This window comes from Xyrauchen texanus, chromosome 15 (genome assembly GCF_025860055.1).
Source record: "Xyrauchen texanus isolate HMW12.3.18 chromosome 15, RBS_HiC_50CHRs, whole genome shotgun sequence".
In the NCBI taxonomy this organism is placed as follows: domain Eukaryota; kingdom Metazoa; phylum Chordata; class Actinopteri; order Cypriniformes; family Catostomidae; genus Xyrauchen; species Xyrauchen texanus.
In genome coordinates this window covers 28,031,201-28,047,638 of record NC_068290.1, presented here as the reverse complement: position 1 = coordinate 28,047,638, position 16,438 = coordinate 28,031,201, and positions in this window count along the sequence as shown.

Below are 16,438 nucleotides of genomic sequence, written 5' to 3'. Positions count from 1 at the left end.
ACACAAACACTACAGCGGTCACTAACAATTAGAAAATAAAAAAACATTAAAAAAATATAAACTTTAAAAAAACAAGAATGCACATACACATTATACAAGAAATCCTTCTCCACTCAAATCCCTCAAATATCCGTCCCACTTCCTATCAAACAAATCCCATTTTCCCAGCCTTCTAAAAATCACCTCCTCGAATGCTGCTGCCCCGTCCATCTCCCCGCACCACTCCCAATACAAGAGTGCCCCAGCCGACTTCCACCCCTGAGGATGATTTGTCTGCCAACCATAACTCCGGCTAGGACCCAACTTTTTAAATGACTATCCCCAAATATATTAATGACTGCCCCATTGCCTAAGCAGAGTCTGTGGCAAAATGAAAATTGAGTGCCCAATACTTCACACATAAAGCTCTTGCCAAGCTTCTCCAAGGTTATTTCAGAATCAAGAAAATGTTTTTACTCTGTCGTCAGTTTAGGAAGTTCTAATGGTTCCACAGAGTTTCTAAAATCTTCATCAGTAGACGAAGACGTGAAACTATAGAGATTAAGATAGAATTCATTAAAGGCATTATTAATATCAATGGCCGAGGTAAATATTTCACCACCAGCAGATTTCACTGAGGGAATAGTAGAAAAAGTCTCTATCTGCTTTATATATCTAGCCAAAAGCTTCCCTGTTTTGTCCCCCTATTCAAAGTATGACTGCCACCTTCTGTGGTGAAATACTATTATATCTGTATTTAAATAGGGTCTCTTTGAAGCCATCAGATGACATTCGGCGCTTCAGCTCTGCCTCGGCACTTTTAATATTCTCTTCCAATTTCACGAGTTCTCGTGCTTTGGATTTTTTGGTGAATGAGGCATACTGTATGATCCGACCCCTAAAAACTTCCTTAAGTGCCTCCCAAGCCACACCCACATAAGATACTGAGGGCCAATTGGTCTCCATATAAAATTTATTTCAGGCTTTAACACTTGTTGGAATTCAGGATTTTGCAAAAGGGATAGATTAAAACTATTCTAGAATAAATCTTATAAACTGATGAAAAAAATGTATAGTCCCTACCAGATGGGTTCAAAAATCTCCAAATATCTGCAAGACCAAGATTTCTACACATACTGTGAAGCATTAGTGTTGATCTAGTGGGTTAACAGTTTTCACATGACTATTTACACAAGATTATTTCTATTTCTGCTGCTTCAAACTTCTCTGTCTGCTTGTATGAATGTAACACATTATAAAAGAAAGTGTTAAAACAGTTGAAACATCTCTCGGATTGCATCATTTATATTTAAATGTATTCCAACTGAATAGATTAAATATTAAATGAAACAAATGACAATAAAATACAAAGTAATCTCTTCAGTAATCAAAATACCTTTTGAATGTCACTGTATTCTGATTACCAACGATTTAAACTGTAACTGTAGTGAAATACGGTTACAATATATATATTTTTCCAATATCTAATCCCATTAGATATATTCCGTTACTCCCAACCCTGTTTATAGGACAGTAAAGTGTAAACAGGAAGGGTTGAGAGAGGGGAAGCGGGATTGGGACATGATGAAGGTCAGACTTGAACAGGGGTCCTCATAATCAAACAGCTCCTCTATTCTTAGAGCATCTGTACAGCCAACTTTCCTAAACTAATACAGGGCATTTTTATTATTATTTACAAAATGAAATAAAATAAAATCACTTTATTGTCACACTAATATGTACACAAGTGCAACAGCAGGTGAAAGTCTTGTGTGCAGTTCTGAGCGACATAGCAGTCATGACAGTGACAAGACATATACTAATTACAATAAACAACATATTTACACAACACAATTTACATATCAACTGTACACATACACAAAACAATAATAATATACAATGTACAGTAAACAATACACACAATAAAAAATATGTTATATTGTGGAGAATATATTTGACAGTTCAGTATGAGATAATAAGATGAAGATTAATAAAGTGCAATGCTGATTACTGATCGTGAGAGATCAAGTGCTCAAAATTCTGATTGCTTGGGGGATGAAGCTGTCATGTAGTCGGCTGGTGCGGGTCCTGATGCTGCGATACCGCCTGCCTGATGGTAGCAGTGAGAACAGACCATGATGCGGGTGGCTGGAGTCTCTGATGATCCTCTGAGCTTTTTTCACACAACGCCTGTTATAGATGTCCTGGAGGGAGGGAAGCTCATGTTTCTGGCAGTTCGCATCACCCTTTGCAGGTCTTTGCAGTTGTGGGCGGTGCTATTGCCGTACCAGGCCGTGATGCAGCCAGTCAGGATGCTCTCTACAGTACTGGTGTAGAACCGTGTGAGGATGTGGTGGTTCATTCCACACTTCCTCAGCCGTCTCAGGAAGTAGAGGCACTGGTGAGCCTTCTTCACAATGGCCTCAGTGTGGACGGAACATGTGAGTTCCTCAGTAATGTGGACACCGAGGTACTTGAAACTCTCTCCACCGGTGCTCCATTAATGGTGATGGGGCTGTGTTCTCTGTCTTTCCTCCTGAAGTCCACTACAAGCTCCTTGGTCTTACTGACATTGAGGGAGAGGTTGTGCTCCTGACACCAGCGTGTCAGAGTGTGCACCTCCTCTCTGTAGGCTGTTTCATCATTGTCAGTGATCAGATCTACCACCGTCGTATCATCAGCAAACTTAATGATGGCATTGGAGCTATGTGTTGCCACACAGTCATGTGTGTACAGGGAATACAGGAGTGGGCTGAGAACACAGCCCTGTGGGGGCTCCAGTGTTGAGGGTCAGTGATGAGGAGATGTTGCTGCCCATTCTAACCACCTGATGTTTGCCTGACAGGAAGTCCAGGATCCAGCTGCACAGCGAGCTGTTTAACCTTAGAGCCCGGAGTTTCTCATCAAGCTTGGAGGGCACTATGGTGTTGAATGCTGAGCTGTAGTCTACAAACAGCATTCTCACATATGTGTTCCTTTTTTCCAAGTGGGAGAGAGCAGTGTGTATTGTAGATGCAATGGCATCATCAGAGGAGCGGTTGTTGCGGTAGGCAAACTGCAATGGGTCCAGAGAGGTGGGCAGCACAGAGCAGATGTGATCTCTGATTAACCTCTCAAAGCATTTGCTGATGATGGGGGGTCAGAGCAACAGGACGCCAGCCATTTAGGAAAGTGATTTTGGCTTGCTTCGGTACAGGCACAATGAGTGACGTTTTGAAGCATGTGGGGACTACAGACAGGGAGAGGGACAGGTTGAAAATGTCCATAAAAACACAGCCAGTTGGTTCACGCATGCTCTGATGACGCAGCCCGGAATGCCGTCTGGACCCGCAGCTTTACGGATGTTCACCCATTGGAAGGATCGGGTTACATCCGCAACAGAGATGGAGAGTGAACCAACCTCTGTAGCGTCGGCCACGAGTGCTCTCTCCACGAGGGCGGTGTTATTGTCCTTAAAACAAGCATAAAATGTATTAAGCTCATCCGGGAGAGAGGCAGCGGTGTTCAAGGCAGAGTTTTTATTCCCTTTGTAGTCCGTGATGATGTTAATTCCCTGCCACATACTTCTAGAGTCGGTGGTGTTGAACTGTCCTTCGATTTTGTGCCTGTACTGGTGTTTGGCTGCACTGATAGAGTTACGGAGGGCATAACTGGCTTGTTTATGCTCCTCCGCATTCCCGGAATTAAAAGCGGGGGTCCGCACATTAAGTGCCACGTGAACATCGCTGTTAACCCATGGTTTCTGGTTGGGGTAGATCCGTATAGTTTTGGTTGGCACAACGTCCTCTACGCGTAAACCTCGATGTCGTCATCAGAGGTGGACCGGAACATCTCCCAGTCCGCGTGATCAAAACAGTCTTGTAGCATAGAATCTGATTGTCCGACCAGCACTGGATCATTTTGAGGGTGGGTGCTTCCCGTTTCTGCCTGTAAGCGGGCAGAAGCAGAACGGAAGAGTGGTCTGATTTGCTAAATGGTGGGCAGGGGGATTTGTTGCCATCCCGGAAATGATAATAGCTATGGTCCAAAACCCGGTCCCCTCGTGTGTTGAAGCTGATGTGTTGGTGGTATTTTGGTGCGATTGTTTTAAAATTGGCTTTGTTAAAGTCCCCGGTAACAATGAACGCGGCCTCTGGGTGGATTTGTTGATCATAAAACATACACCACCACCTCTGCTTTTACCTGAGAGGTCTTTCACGCTGCCGCTCGGTGCACGGAGAACCCCATGGGTTCGATGGCCGAGTCTGGAATCTCTGCAGACATCCAGGTTTCAGTAAGGCAGATAACGCAGCAATCCCTTGTCTCTCGTTGGAAAGAGATCCGCGCTCTCAGAGATTGTTGTCCAGAGACTGAACATTTGCCAGTAGTATACTGGGTAGCAGGGGTTGATTTGCACAACGTCTTACTCTAATGAGAACGCCAGCTTTTTTCCCCTTTCCCTTCTGCGTTTCCGCGGCCAGGCAGCCCAGACAAAGGGCTCCACTGGCGTATTTGTAAACAGCGGGTCGGCATTGAGGAATTTGAAGTCCGGTTTTCGGTGTGTAATTGCAGAACCAATGTCCACAATATTGTATACAATAAGGCAGACAACATCCAAGACAAAAAAATAAAAAACTGTAAACAAAACAAACAATAAACTGCAGTATTGTGTCGGAGCTCGCAACGCAGAGCCATACTTGGCGGCATCTTGAGTCCAAAGTTCTTATAAAGCACACGCAGAGGGCTAAGTGCACAGAGATTGATGTGTCAGCTATTGAGGACAATGGTTAGAGAAAATGCCTTGGCTCCCCTTATGTATCACTCAGAGCACTCAGTAACATTTGTTTTTGTGTCATCTTGGACTTACACTGACACTGAGTGAAAGTGTCAAATAATATGACAGTTATTGAGATTAAGCGAGTAGTATTCGGCTGATCATGTGATAATAACATGGCAGCCCCCATGTGCGGACCCTCTCCATCCATCCATCCATCCATCTTCAACCGCTTATCCGAAGTCGGGTTGGACCCTCTCCATGTAGAATAAAACTTTTATAAGGTTACTGATATGACTGGAGTCTTCATTTTAATGTGAGTGGTCATGGTCACCTACATTTATTGCAAAATAACAATTCATGTCTTTAGGAGTTAAACCTTTTTAATGAGGAAAAAATTACTGAGTGCACCTTTAAAACAACAACATATACAGTATAATAAATATTTTTTTATTTATTGGCATGGCTGGATACCCAGGTATCAGAAGTTGGGGGAGTATGTGGAGTAGAAAATCACAATGGCTTTACTGAGCATAAATGCTAGATGAGGAGGTTGCTACATCTACAACATGACATTGCATTAGGGTGACCCATTTTATGAAGTAGACTGTGATGCTGTGGGCTGAAGTTGCTATTTAGGACCAACAAAGATTCACTTTCCTTTAATAACTGGCAATACTAATGTAGCACCAAAAACTTTTTAGACACTTCTGCCACACTTAAGATGTATGAATGTTATAGCATTAGATAACAAAATATCGAACCAAATGGCGTTAATTTTTATAGAAGGATAGCACCAGCACAGTTGTCACACAAAACATTGTGCAAAAAATATATAGTACTATTAAGGGTAGTTCACCCAAAAATTTAAGTTCTCTCATAATTTACTCACCCACATGCCATCCCAGATGTGACTTTCGTTCTTCTGCTGAACACAGATGAAGATTTTTAGTAGAATATCTCAGCTCTGTAGGTCCATACAATGCAAGTGAATGGTGATCAGAACACAGTCTGAAGCTACAGATGGAAGAACAAATTTAGCATAAACATAATCCATCAGACTCCATGGGTTCAGTACATCCATGAGACTCCAGTTGTTTAATCAATGTCTTATGAAGCAATCCAATCAGTTTGGTGAGAAAGACCAAAATGTAACCCCTTTTTCACTACATCTTGCAAATGCAGTCTCTAGACACAATCATGATTTCAAGCTTGACTACTCTTCCTAGCGCTGGACGCATGCGTAGAGTGCTAGATGGCACTATAGGAAGTGTAATTGAGCTATAAATCTGGATCGCCAAGGAGACTGCTGTCAAGATTGTACAGTGAAAAGGGAGTAACATTTTAGTTTGTTTTCACTCAAAACCAACTGGATCGCTCCAGAAGAAACCACTGAAAATTTGTTCTCCCTGCTGAATGTTTTATTCTTTTGGGAGCTTCAGAGTTCTGGTCACCATTCACTAGCATTGTAATTGTATGGACCTACAGATTTGAGATATTCTTCTAAAAGTCTTTGTTGTGTTCAGCAGAAGAAAGAAAGTCATACACATGTGGGATGGCTTGAGGATGAGTAGAGTAGTATAATGATGAGAGAAATTGAATTTTGTGGGTGAAATAACCCTTTAAGACAAAATACTTTGGATACTTTCTGGTTGTAAAACTTACTTAGAGGAACATCCGTGGGTAATGCGATGAACTACACCTGTAGTGACACCTTGCTCATCCTTTAACAATGAAATATTTGATAAAGCCAAAATTCTGCTACAAGTACAACTAACTTATGCTACCTACTGTAAAATCGGCTTGCTAGGATTTGGTCTTAAAGATCTCCCAAATAAACATTTTTATGCTTTAGATTTATGCTCTTGGTATATTCCTAATTATTGAAATGACTTTCAAGAAAGTGCTTTTATTGTGAAAGTGACAATAACAAAAGTAGTATCTGATTACGCCAATACTGATACAAGTAGGAACAATACAGCAAATGCTAACAGTTTTGCTACCTGATTGCTAGCATTGCAGTACCAGATTACATAACTACATTTCAAGCATAGTAAACTGTTATGCTCTAGTGGTCCAGTAGAGAGCAGTAAATTCCCAGAGAATGGAGGAAATGGAGACTGAATCACTCAGGGCACAAGGGCGTCTGTATTAATGGGAAACAGAGCTGGCACTCTCGATCCCAGAGTCATGGAAGCAATTCAAGGCATTATTTAGAGGAGGAGGAACTTGAAGGTTTCTCAAGAGGCCATTAAAATACGTCAGCAGAACATCCTACAATAAATTCCCACAGTCAAGATGAATTCAAGGTTAATAAAGTAGTTATTTGAAAGGAATATGAAAATACAGCTCTTTCTGTTATGAAGGTGCACCACTGGTGTTTGTGTGGGGCTATTTATATAACACTATAACTATGAATGGTTACAAAATTGTTCGACAGCTATTTGTTTTGTACTATGGTGTAGCACAAAGATAGTTTGAACTGGAGCTGATTTTGAAGAAATACATTTATGGACTTCTAGAAACTATGGTTCTTCAATCAAAATCTCTCTTGATTCTAGGTCACGCAGGGTAAAGTAAAGTATCACTCATCAGTGTAATTTTTATTTGTTTGCTTATCAGATAATTTATTTATTTTATTACAAAATGTGCTTGATGTTAAATGCTTTCATTTATGCCAGCTCACTATGCAGAGGCAAACGTAAGCAGGTAAGCCATTTGTAGTTTGATTGCCTGAAAGCAACCACTTTGGTTGCGCTCTGTGGCGCTTTCAAAACATTGCTCTGTTTGAGACGTTGTTGAAATTAAACACTTCACCTTATTTGAGACTCCTTATTAGTCACTCATTCATACATGACCATGACAACATCTTGAAACATCTAACAACCAAACTCATCCCTCCATCTGTCATTGAGAATGAAAGTTTCAGATGTTGAATAAATCATCTGAAAGGTCATTGTAAAATGAGAGATATGTGTGTTTGGTCAATCCAGTGACCCCTCAAGTGAGTTTTAAACAGAGAGGCCTAATAATGTACCTCAGTAGACTAGAGGATGCTGTTATATGGAGGAATAACTTTCAAATGTTTATGAGACATTATTAGATAATTATGCAACAGAGAAAACCACAAACAAATGAATAAAAGGATGATTAAGATACATGTCTGAATAAATGAAATGAGGAAAGATTGAAAGAGCTTATCTGGTCTTTGGTTAAAACTTGTCTACACAAAACTTTTGAGTTGAAAACTGGGTAAATATTCCTATGATAGATTTTATTTCCTATGTATTAGGATTTCATTTGTCTGTTGTGATCATCTGCAAACTTAACAAATATAGCTTTCCAATTAAGTCTCAGTGTTTCATATTTGGCAGGGTTCAGTGTTTTACCAGTGTCTGCTGGTGATAACTACAACAGTTTTAGTTGGATATGCTTTGAGTTCTTTATGTCACTACTGATACTATATATTCTTTAATGCTGTGACTTCCTGACTTCTTGGCTCTATTTGCATTCAGTGAGCCATGAAGGAACATCAGTGTTTCAATGCATTAATATCTTAAATGCTTTGGAGAAATAAATTACAAAGACCATGTTGTAGCTTGTAACATAATTTTGAAATGAAAATGAAACCTCCATAGAGGATAAGGATATCAACAGAGACCGTGTTCGGAATGTCAGGTAAATCAGGCTTACCAACTGCCTGGGAACAGGTGTTTTGCATCTCAGGTATAAGGTCACAGTAATTATTGAGTTTACCTCCTCTGTAATTATGATTTTAATGCTCTCTCATAATGTGTCCTACCTTTAAGAGGCAAAACTGTTCTCTTTGCTTACCATACCAAACACCAAAACAAAGGGGAAATCTTGTCAGGAACTTTGTAATGAATTTGTTGCTAGATTATGCAGTCCATAGTTATCCAGGGACTCCTTTGGTTTTTAGCTGGATCACTTCAAAAGAAAGAGAGCAGATTAGGAAAAGTGACTTTAAATGAAAATGTTTGTCTAATTAATGCCAGAACTGAAAACAAGGCTTCATGTTGTTACAAATTAAATGATTTATGTTGAGCACTTACACAACATTTGTTTAACATTGCCTAATGAATTTTAAAATGTATTTTCCTGAGGCTACAAGAGTCTAAAATGAATAACATCCCAGATGCAGTTTATTGTTCAACCAAAATCCCAATAATAACCAGAAAAAAATTCAGATTTGGGACTTTTAACTATAAACAAGCCCAAAACATACAAGGGACTCTTATTTTGCAATTACAGAGACTTGGCTCTTCTTCTTATTTAAAATAAACAAATTAAATAATTAATTGTAATGATGGGGCACTTTTTCATATAGTCTCATTTATATAGCTTCAATTTAGAACACTTGATTATCTAATCAAAATAACAAAATATGCATTGAAATGAGGATAACATTTTTGAAGAATTTTGTCAATGATGAAAGATTTAGAAACAGCAAATCCCAAAATGATTGTTAATAAAAATAAATAAATAAGTTTAGCAGCTAACAGCATAGATTTCTGCCGAAAACCAATAATACCAAAGCAACTATCAGTGCCGATTAATCTGTAAAATAGATATATTAGTCTGCCTCTAATGAGCCCGATTTAGAGGTTGCATTTTTCGTATAGATTACATTTTTACTCCAGTGACGGTTAGGTTTAGGGGTTACAACAAAAACAACTTGCTTTTGGCACACCTCTGTAGACATATAACCCAAAAACTGGAGCTCATCCATTCAAAAACACTTTCCACTTTGACCACTTGGGGCAGTGGTTTGAATTTTGGCAAATACAGACTGATTTTAGCTTTAGAACTTTCGACCTCCTGTTGCCAAATTCACAGTGAGATCCATCTAGAAATTACTACAGATATCTTAAGTGTCTCTGTGTATATTATAGGTGGGAATTCATTAAGAATTATTAATGCTCACAGAATGAGCCATTTATTTGCACTTATTTATTAATGGAATAATGCAAATTGGGGACCACGCAACTGCACCCCCAAAATTACTCTGGCACTCAGAGTTGGTTCTGAGTGCTTGGTTGTGCATTTGGATACATGTCCAATTGTAGCAGTCTTCTCCATTATTTGAACATTGTGTGACAAATTACTGTTGCCATGATCAATATTAAATGTACACAATTGTCCCTTTTAATAAAATTCTATTTACTGCCTGTATTCCATTGCGGTAATAGCACAATGCAGTGTTGTAGTACTCAAGATCGGTCTTGGTCTCGAGACCACTTTTTGAAGGTCTTGGTCTCATCTCGCAATTGACCGCATTTTTACTTGTTTTTGTCTCGGTCTCAGACAAAGAGGACTCAGATTTTATTTCAAGACTGGTGCATTGTCTGATTTATTTGTTAACATCATTACTATGACAGGATGTGAAACTTCCTGCTTCAAATTAAAGCAATATCTTGACTAATTTCTAATTAGAATTTTTTGTAACTGTTAACAGCTCGTAAAAATACGAGTTCACACAACTAAGACGTACAGAAAACATGGACAAGTCTATCGACGATGGTTATGTTGGTTAGTCAAGTCACAGTAGTGGTGCAGTAGATTTTTTAATTGTAAAAAGTGTGCCGACCTGAACCACAAAGAGTTCTTCTGCAAAAAAGCATCCAAAAGAAAACACAGCTGTATGTAAATGCTTACCGAGACGGCTGAGACCACGTTAAAATTTAATCGGCACTTTGAAAGGAAGTATAAAGAAAGGTAAGGAAAGTGTAAGTGATGCTAGCAAAGCTAGCTAGTTAACGTCAGCAATCTACCTCTTGCTGTATTCCATTCAACTCGGCAAGTCAGATTTTCCAACTTACTGGGAAAAGTGCAACGGAACGCCACTTGAAGTCGTAATTACAACTTCGTGTTGAAATTTTAAACTCCGATTTCGCTGAGATGCAGGTGCGTGACATCACACAATCTTGTCTGTACCCAGGAAGATGTTCAAAATAATTAATAAACATTCACTTATATTAAAATATATTGATACATTATTCAAAGTTCCTACATTACATGATATTAAATCCAAATAAAATTATATTAATTGGAATGCCTTCAGATGGAGATTGGAGATATCAAGTGGAATATCCCAAATCTGATTTGAATGGAACGCAGCATCTGTACCTAAACTCATCTTCACCCCTCACCCAAAGAGATTTGGCAAGCATTAGCTATACATATGACCTATTTATTTACTGTTTTTAGGGCACTAGTTTCAGTTGCTTGCCAGCTATTTGCCACCTAGCTAGGAAAACAGATACCTAATTTAGTTAACATCGAGGGATGTAGCTAATGCAGTGTTAACTTTGTGAGAGATTGAGAGGACGGCATGTAGTGACAAATTATTGTTCCCAAGTTATGTTTTTGCTTGTGATAAACAATAATGAGTCAGGCCACATAAAGCTATGTAGCTAATGTATATGAAGTTATGCTACATCAACTTTAGTGAATGTCAGCTCCAACTAATGTCAGCTCCGATGGTTAAGTTGAATTCAGCAAATGTTTGTTTGTATTTGTTTGCTCATAGAAAATAAAGGAACATTCACACACATAAAATTCACCTCTGCAATGCCTTTTGATTATTTTATCAAGACATTTCTCATGGCACACTGGCACACACACACACACACACACACTTTGAGTGTTCCACATTTTATCATGTGTCATGCAGTGTGGGACTCGCACTGGTCTGGTCTTAGTCTTGGTCTTGGTCTTGACTTGGTCTCAACCCCTCAAAGTCTTGGTCTTATCTTGGTCTCGATACACTCTGGTCTTGACTTGGTCTCAGTTTAGGTTGTCTTAACTACAACACTGGCACAATGTTGGATGCGACAGGCAAATACTGCAGAGTTTTGTGATTAAAGCATAAGCCATTTTACATAGTAAGGAGGTGTGTTTGTGCTGAAAAGAACGACATTTTCTGTTATTTTTTTAGATATCGCGCACCAAATCATGCAAACTGTTTTATGATTCCGCCCTTGTAAATTTTTTCAAAGGGCAATGCGTAATAATTGATTTATGTCCCCTGGACTCCTTAAGGTACCAGGAGATCATTCTCTGCAGGGAAAAACTAAATCCTGTATGTAAACTACCTGGGTCATACCTTTTGCTCTCTAACACCAGACATATGGGCAAACTGCAAACACATGTGGTTTTGAAAGGGACACAGTGATCGCTCTGCTCCTTACTTTCTCAGAGCAGTTACCAAAGAACAGGGCTGTTGCATGGGCAAAACTAAACCAACCTAACAAGCAACCACATGCAGAGTGAACTGAAAAACCAACACACATGTTTGGAGTAATATGAAGGACATCTCTACGTATTAAGTTGAGGCCATATGCTTCTGAGACTCACTGAGAATAATGTTTCATGGTGAAATTGCTCTTGATCAGATCAGGGGGTTCCATCACTAAGGGCTAGATCATCTGAGAAAATTGACAGATGTTTAAAATATGTTTGGAGCTACAGAAGACTATATATACTGTATATATGTATACTAACCAAGAACTTTATTAGGAACACCAGTACACCTACTTATTCTTGCGATTATCTACTCAGCCAATTGTGTGGCAGCAATGCAATGAATAAAATCATGCAGATAGGAATCAGGAGCTTCAGTTAATGTTCATACCAACCATCAGAATGGGGGGGGGGTTACCTCTGTGATTTAGACCTTGGCATGATTTTTGTGCCAGATGGGCTGTTTTGAGTATTTCTGTAACTGCTAATCTCCTGGGTCAAAAAATAAAAACATCCAGTGAATACAAATACAAAAATATTTGACCGCAGAATACCACAATTGCAAAATTAAGTATTCCAGAGACCAGTGTAATAAGTAGCAGTTATTCCCTACAAATAGCATATATAACTATACTAGTCAAATTTGTGTGCACATAACATAAATATGATGTAAGCTGAGGGTCCTCAGAGTTTTTGAGAAAGGAGAGACAGAAACGAGCTAAGTCTAGCAGCTGTCTGTAGTCTAATTCTGGGACGTTCATGCAGATGCAGCCCTTGATGTTCTTCGCATCCTTTCTCTCAGGCCAAGAGCAGCTTCCAGCTTCCATTGAGTGGTTGAATGACCCTCTTCTAGAGAGGAGCTCTGAGCAAACACACTGATTACATGAACTCACATTGGCTCTTCTTTCCCATCTTCACACTCTGAGCCAGCCAGATGGTGGACTATGGGAAATGCATCCTCCAAAAAGTTGAATTATCTACTTTTGCATCTTTGATAGTTATTTAACAGCTAACAAAAAGGAATATTTGCTGTATAATACAAAACTGAAAGACAGTGAGAAACAAACTTCTAACCATTTTCCACCAACATGGTTCCGGGGATGGTCCCTGGAACAGTGCAAACTCTCGAACCGTTCCTCGTGATTCCACAGCAGAAAAGTCTGTTCTATGGTGGAAAAACTGGTACAAAAAGAGTCTACGAGTATATACGGCAAGTAATGCATAACATTCAGCAACAGTAATGCTTGAGACAAACACCAAATGTCCTCTGGAGCTGATCTCGGTCAGTTATAACATTTGCCAACTTTGTTAGCATTCCTTACACTCTTTTTATTTAATCTAATTTTATCATTCTTTTTTGTATGATTTTAAGGAGAATTTTGGCAAGCTACTCACTTCACAGCTGTCTGTTAAGTAAATCAGTGGAATTCTTAATCAAGATGGAAACTTAACATTATTTGCAAATGTACCTAAATAGGATACCAGTTGTCTTGAACTTAAACGATATCGCTGGCAATCTTGTCCAGCAATGTAATAATGTTGGATTGCATTACTCTCTATGTGTAAATATATCAAAAACAGGATTAATATCTGAACATACACTGTGGTGTGCCATGTTTATTTGTGGGCAGGTTAGGTAGTCACGTAAAACTACCACGTATCTATGTAATCTGTTACGTCACCATTCTGTGCTTCAGTCGGTGGAAAAGTGGGTGGATTTGTGATAGGCTCCAGATTCCCCTGCCGAGAACTCGCCAACCACAGGCTCCAGCACGAGAATCAGCGCCATTTCGGTGGAAAAGGAGATAGAGATTTTAGTTCCGAATATCGGGGAATGGAATGCATTTATGGTCGGAGATATCAAGTAGGAAAATCCCACATCCAACTTGAATGGAACGCAGTATTCCGTGTACCCTGACGAAACGAAATTTATTGCAATCAACATTTAAATCACAAATATTATTAGATAGATTTTTCCAGGTATTATAGACCTCCTTGGTAGATTAATATGAAAAATTATGATTTTTGAAAGTCTTTTTGAATTTGAATGGGAGACGTTCACTTCACAAACAGTCATGCTGCAGTTAAAATGAGGCTTGCTTGGGCATTAAGTGTCATTTCAAGTTCTGGCTTGCGTGCATGGACGTGTTTTTAAAATGTCAATTGATATTACTAGTTAGCTGCGAAATAATGTGTGATGCCCAAATGTATAGGGTGTCTTATTCATTGTGAAACTGTTTTCTTAAAGGCATGAATCACACAGTAGGCCTAGACTTTTAATGCACTGTATGCCGCCACTGTATAAAATGTAGTACAGCGCTATGAAAAAGTATTTGCCCCTTCCTAATTTCTTCTGTTTTTGTGTATTTTTAACTGCCTTCTGAAACGTAATAGCTGGTTGTGCCAACTTTAATGTTGCAACCGAACGCTTCCGATGTGGTGGAGTTATAGCCCACTCTTCTTTGCAGATGTGCTTGAGCCTGACCTGCCTGTTTAAGGTCCTGCCACAGCATCTCAGTCGGGTTCAAGTCAGGACTTTGAATACGCCACTCCAAAACTTTAATTTTGCTACTTTTGAGTCAATCAGAGGTTGAATTTCTCCTATGCTTTGATCATTATCTTGCTGCATTATCCAGTTGCGCTTGAGCTTCAACTTACAGACTGATGACCAGACGTTCTCCTTTAGGATTTTCTGGTAGAGAGCAGAATTCATGTTTCCCTCAATTATTGCAAGTCGCCCTGGGTCTGAAGCAGCAAAGCATCCCCACACCATCACAATACCTCCACGCTGCTTGACCGTAGGTATGATGTTCTTTTTGTGGAATTCTGTTTTTGACAGAATTTGTCTTACAAACAATTCCACGTTCGACTCATCAGTCCACAGAACATTCTCCCAAAAGCTTTGAGGATCATCAAGGTCTGTTTTGGCAAAATCCAGATGTTCTTCTGGGTTAGCTGTGGTTTGCGCCTCATCACACTTACATAGATGGCATTTTTGGCCATTGTCTTTCGGATAGTGAAGTCATGAACAATGACCTTTATTGATGTGAGAGAGGCCTGTAGTTCCATGAATGTTGTCCTTTTTTGTGACTTCCTGGATGAATCATCGCTGTGCTCTTGGAGGATTTTTGGAAGGTCGACTTCTGGGAAGTTTCACTACTGTGCCAAATTTTCTCCATTAGGAGATAATGGCTCTCACTGTGGTTCTTTAAGATACCAGAGCCTTTGAAATAGCTTTGTAACCCTTCCCAAACTGATGAATTTCAATCACCTTTTTCCCATCTACTCTGGAATTTCTTTCAACCTTGGTGTAATGTGCAACTGGGTGAGACCTTTTAGCCAAATTCATGCTGCTGAAAAAGTTATATTTATGTATTGATTTTATTGAACAGGGCTGGCAGTAATCAGACTTGGATGTGTCTATTCTAGCTGAACCCAATTATGAATGCAGTTTCATAGACTTGGGGATTTATTAACTAAGGGGCAAATACTTTTTCACACAGGCCCACTAGGTATTGGATAATGTTTTTGCTTCAATAAATAGCATTATCATTTAAAAACTGTATTTTTTTTTGTTTACTCAGATTGCCTTTTTTATGTTAGAGTTTGTTTGAATTTTTTTAACAATTTAGTATGAGATATATACAAAACAGGAGAAATCAGTTTGGGGGCAAATACTTTTTCCCATAAAAAGCTAAAACACGAATAGAGCACTCATTCATTCATTGGGAACCGATTGATTACAGTCACCTATGATCGGTCAAAGATACGCAGCAGCCACAAAAATATAAAGCATTTTTATTTTTCACAAACAGTCCTGTATGAAAATGTGATTGGATTCTCGTGAACGAGCTTAACAAGGGGAGGCGCCTCTCTCCCTGTCCCAAAATTAATACGCCTTTAACTGATAGACAGTTTTTTAATCGATGACCCTGCTAGATTTAAAGATCTTATCTGTCTGCACATGACATTTCATCTTAAATTATTGGTGCAATATCTTAATGTTCCATGATATGCAAAAATATTACTCTTATTTAAAGGTTTACCGTCTGTTTGTGTGTGTGTGCATCAAATCGTTGCATCAGACATTATGTTATTCTATATTACTGTCGGATATCTATTATGCATGTAACATCTATGTTACATCTATTGTGCATATCATGTAATGCATTTTTTGTTAATATATGCAGCCACACAAACAGTATAAGCTAAACCTCCTTGATCCTAAATGCATCTGTGACTCTAGTGCTCAAGTCTGGTGCATTTTGTGCCTTCTAAATGACAAATGTTAAGTAAAAACTTTTAATCTTTTTTTCGGCATGTATTTTAAAAATAATTATGAAACATTACAACATAATCAGATCGGATCGAACCGTGACCAAATTTCAGATTTCATGATGCATTGTAATCGTTAAATAAAGAATCGTAATCGAATCTAATTGT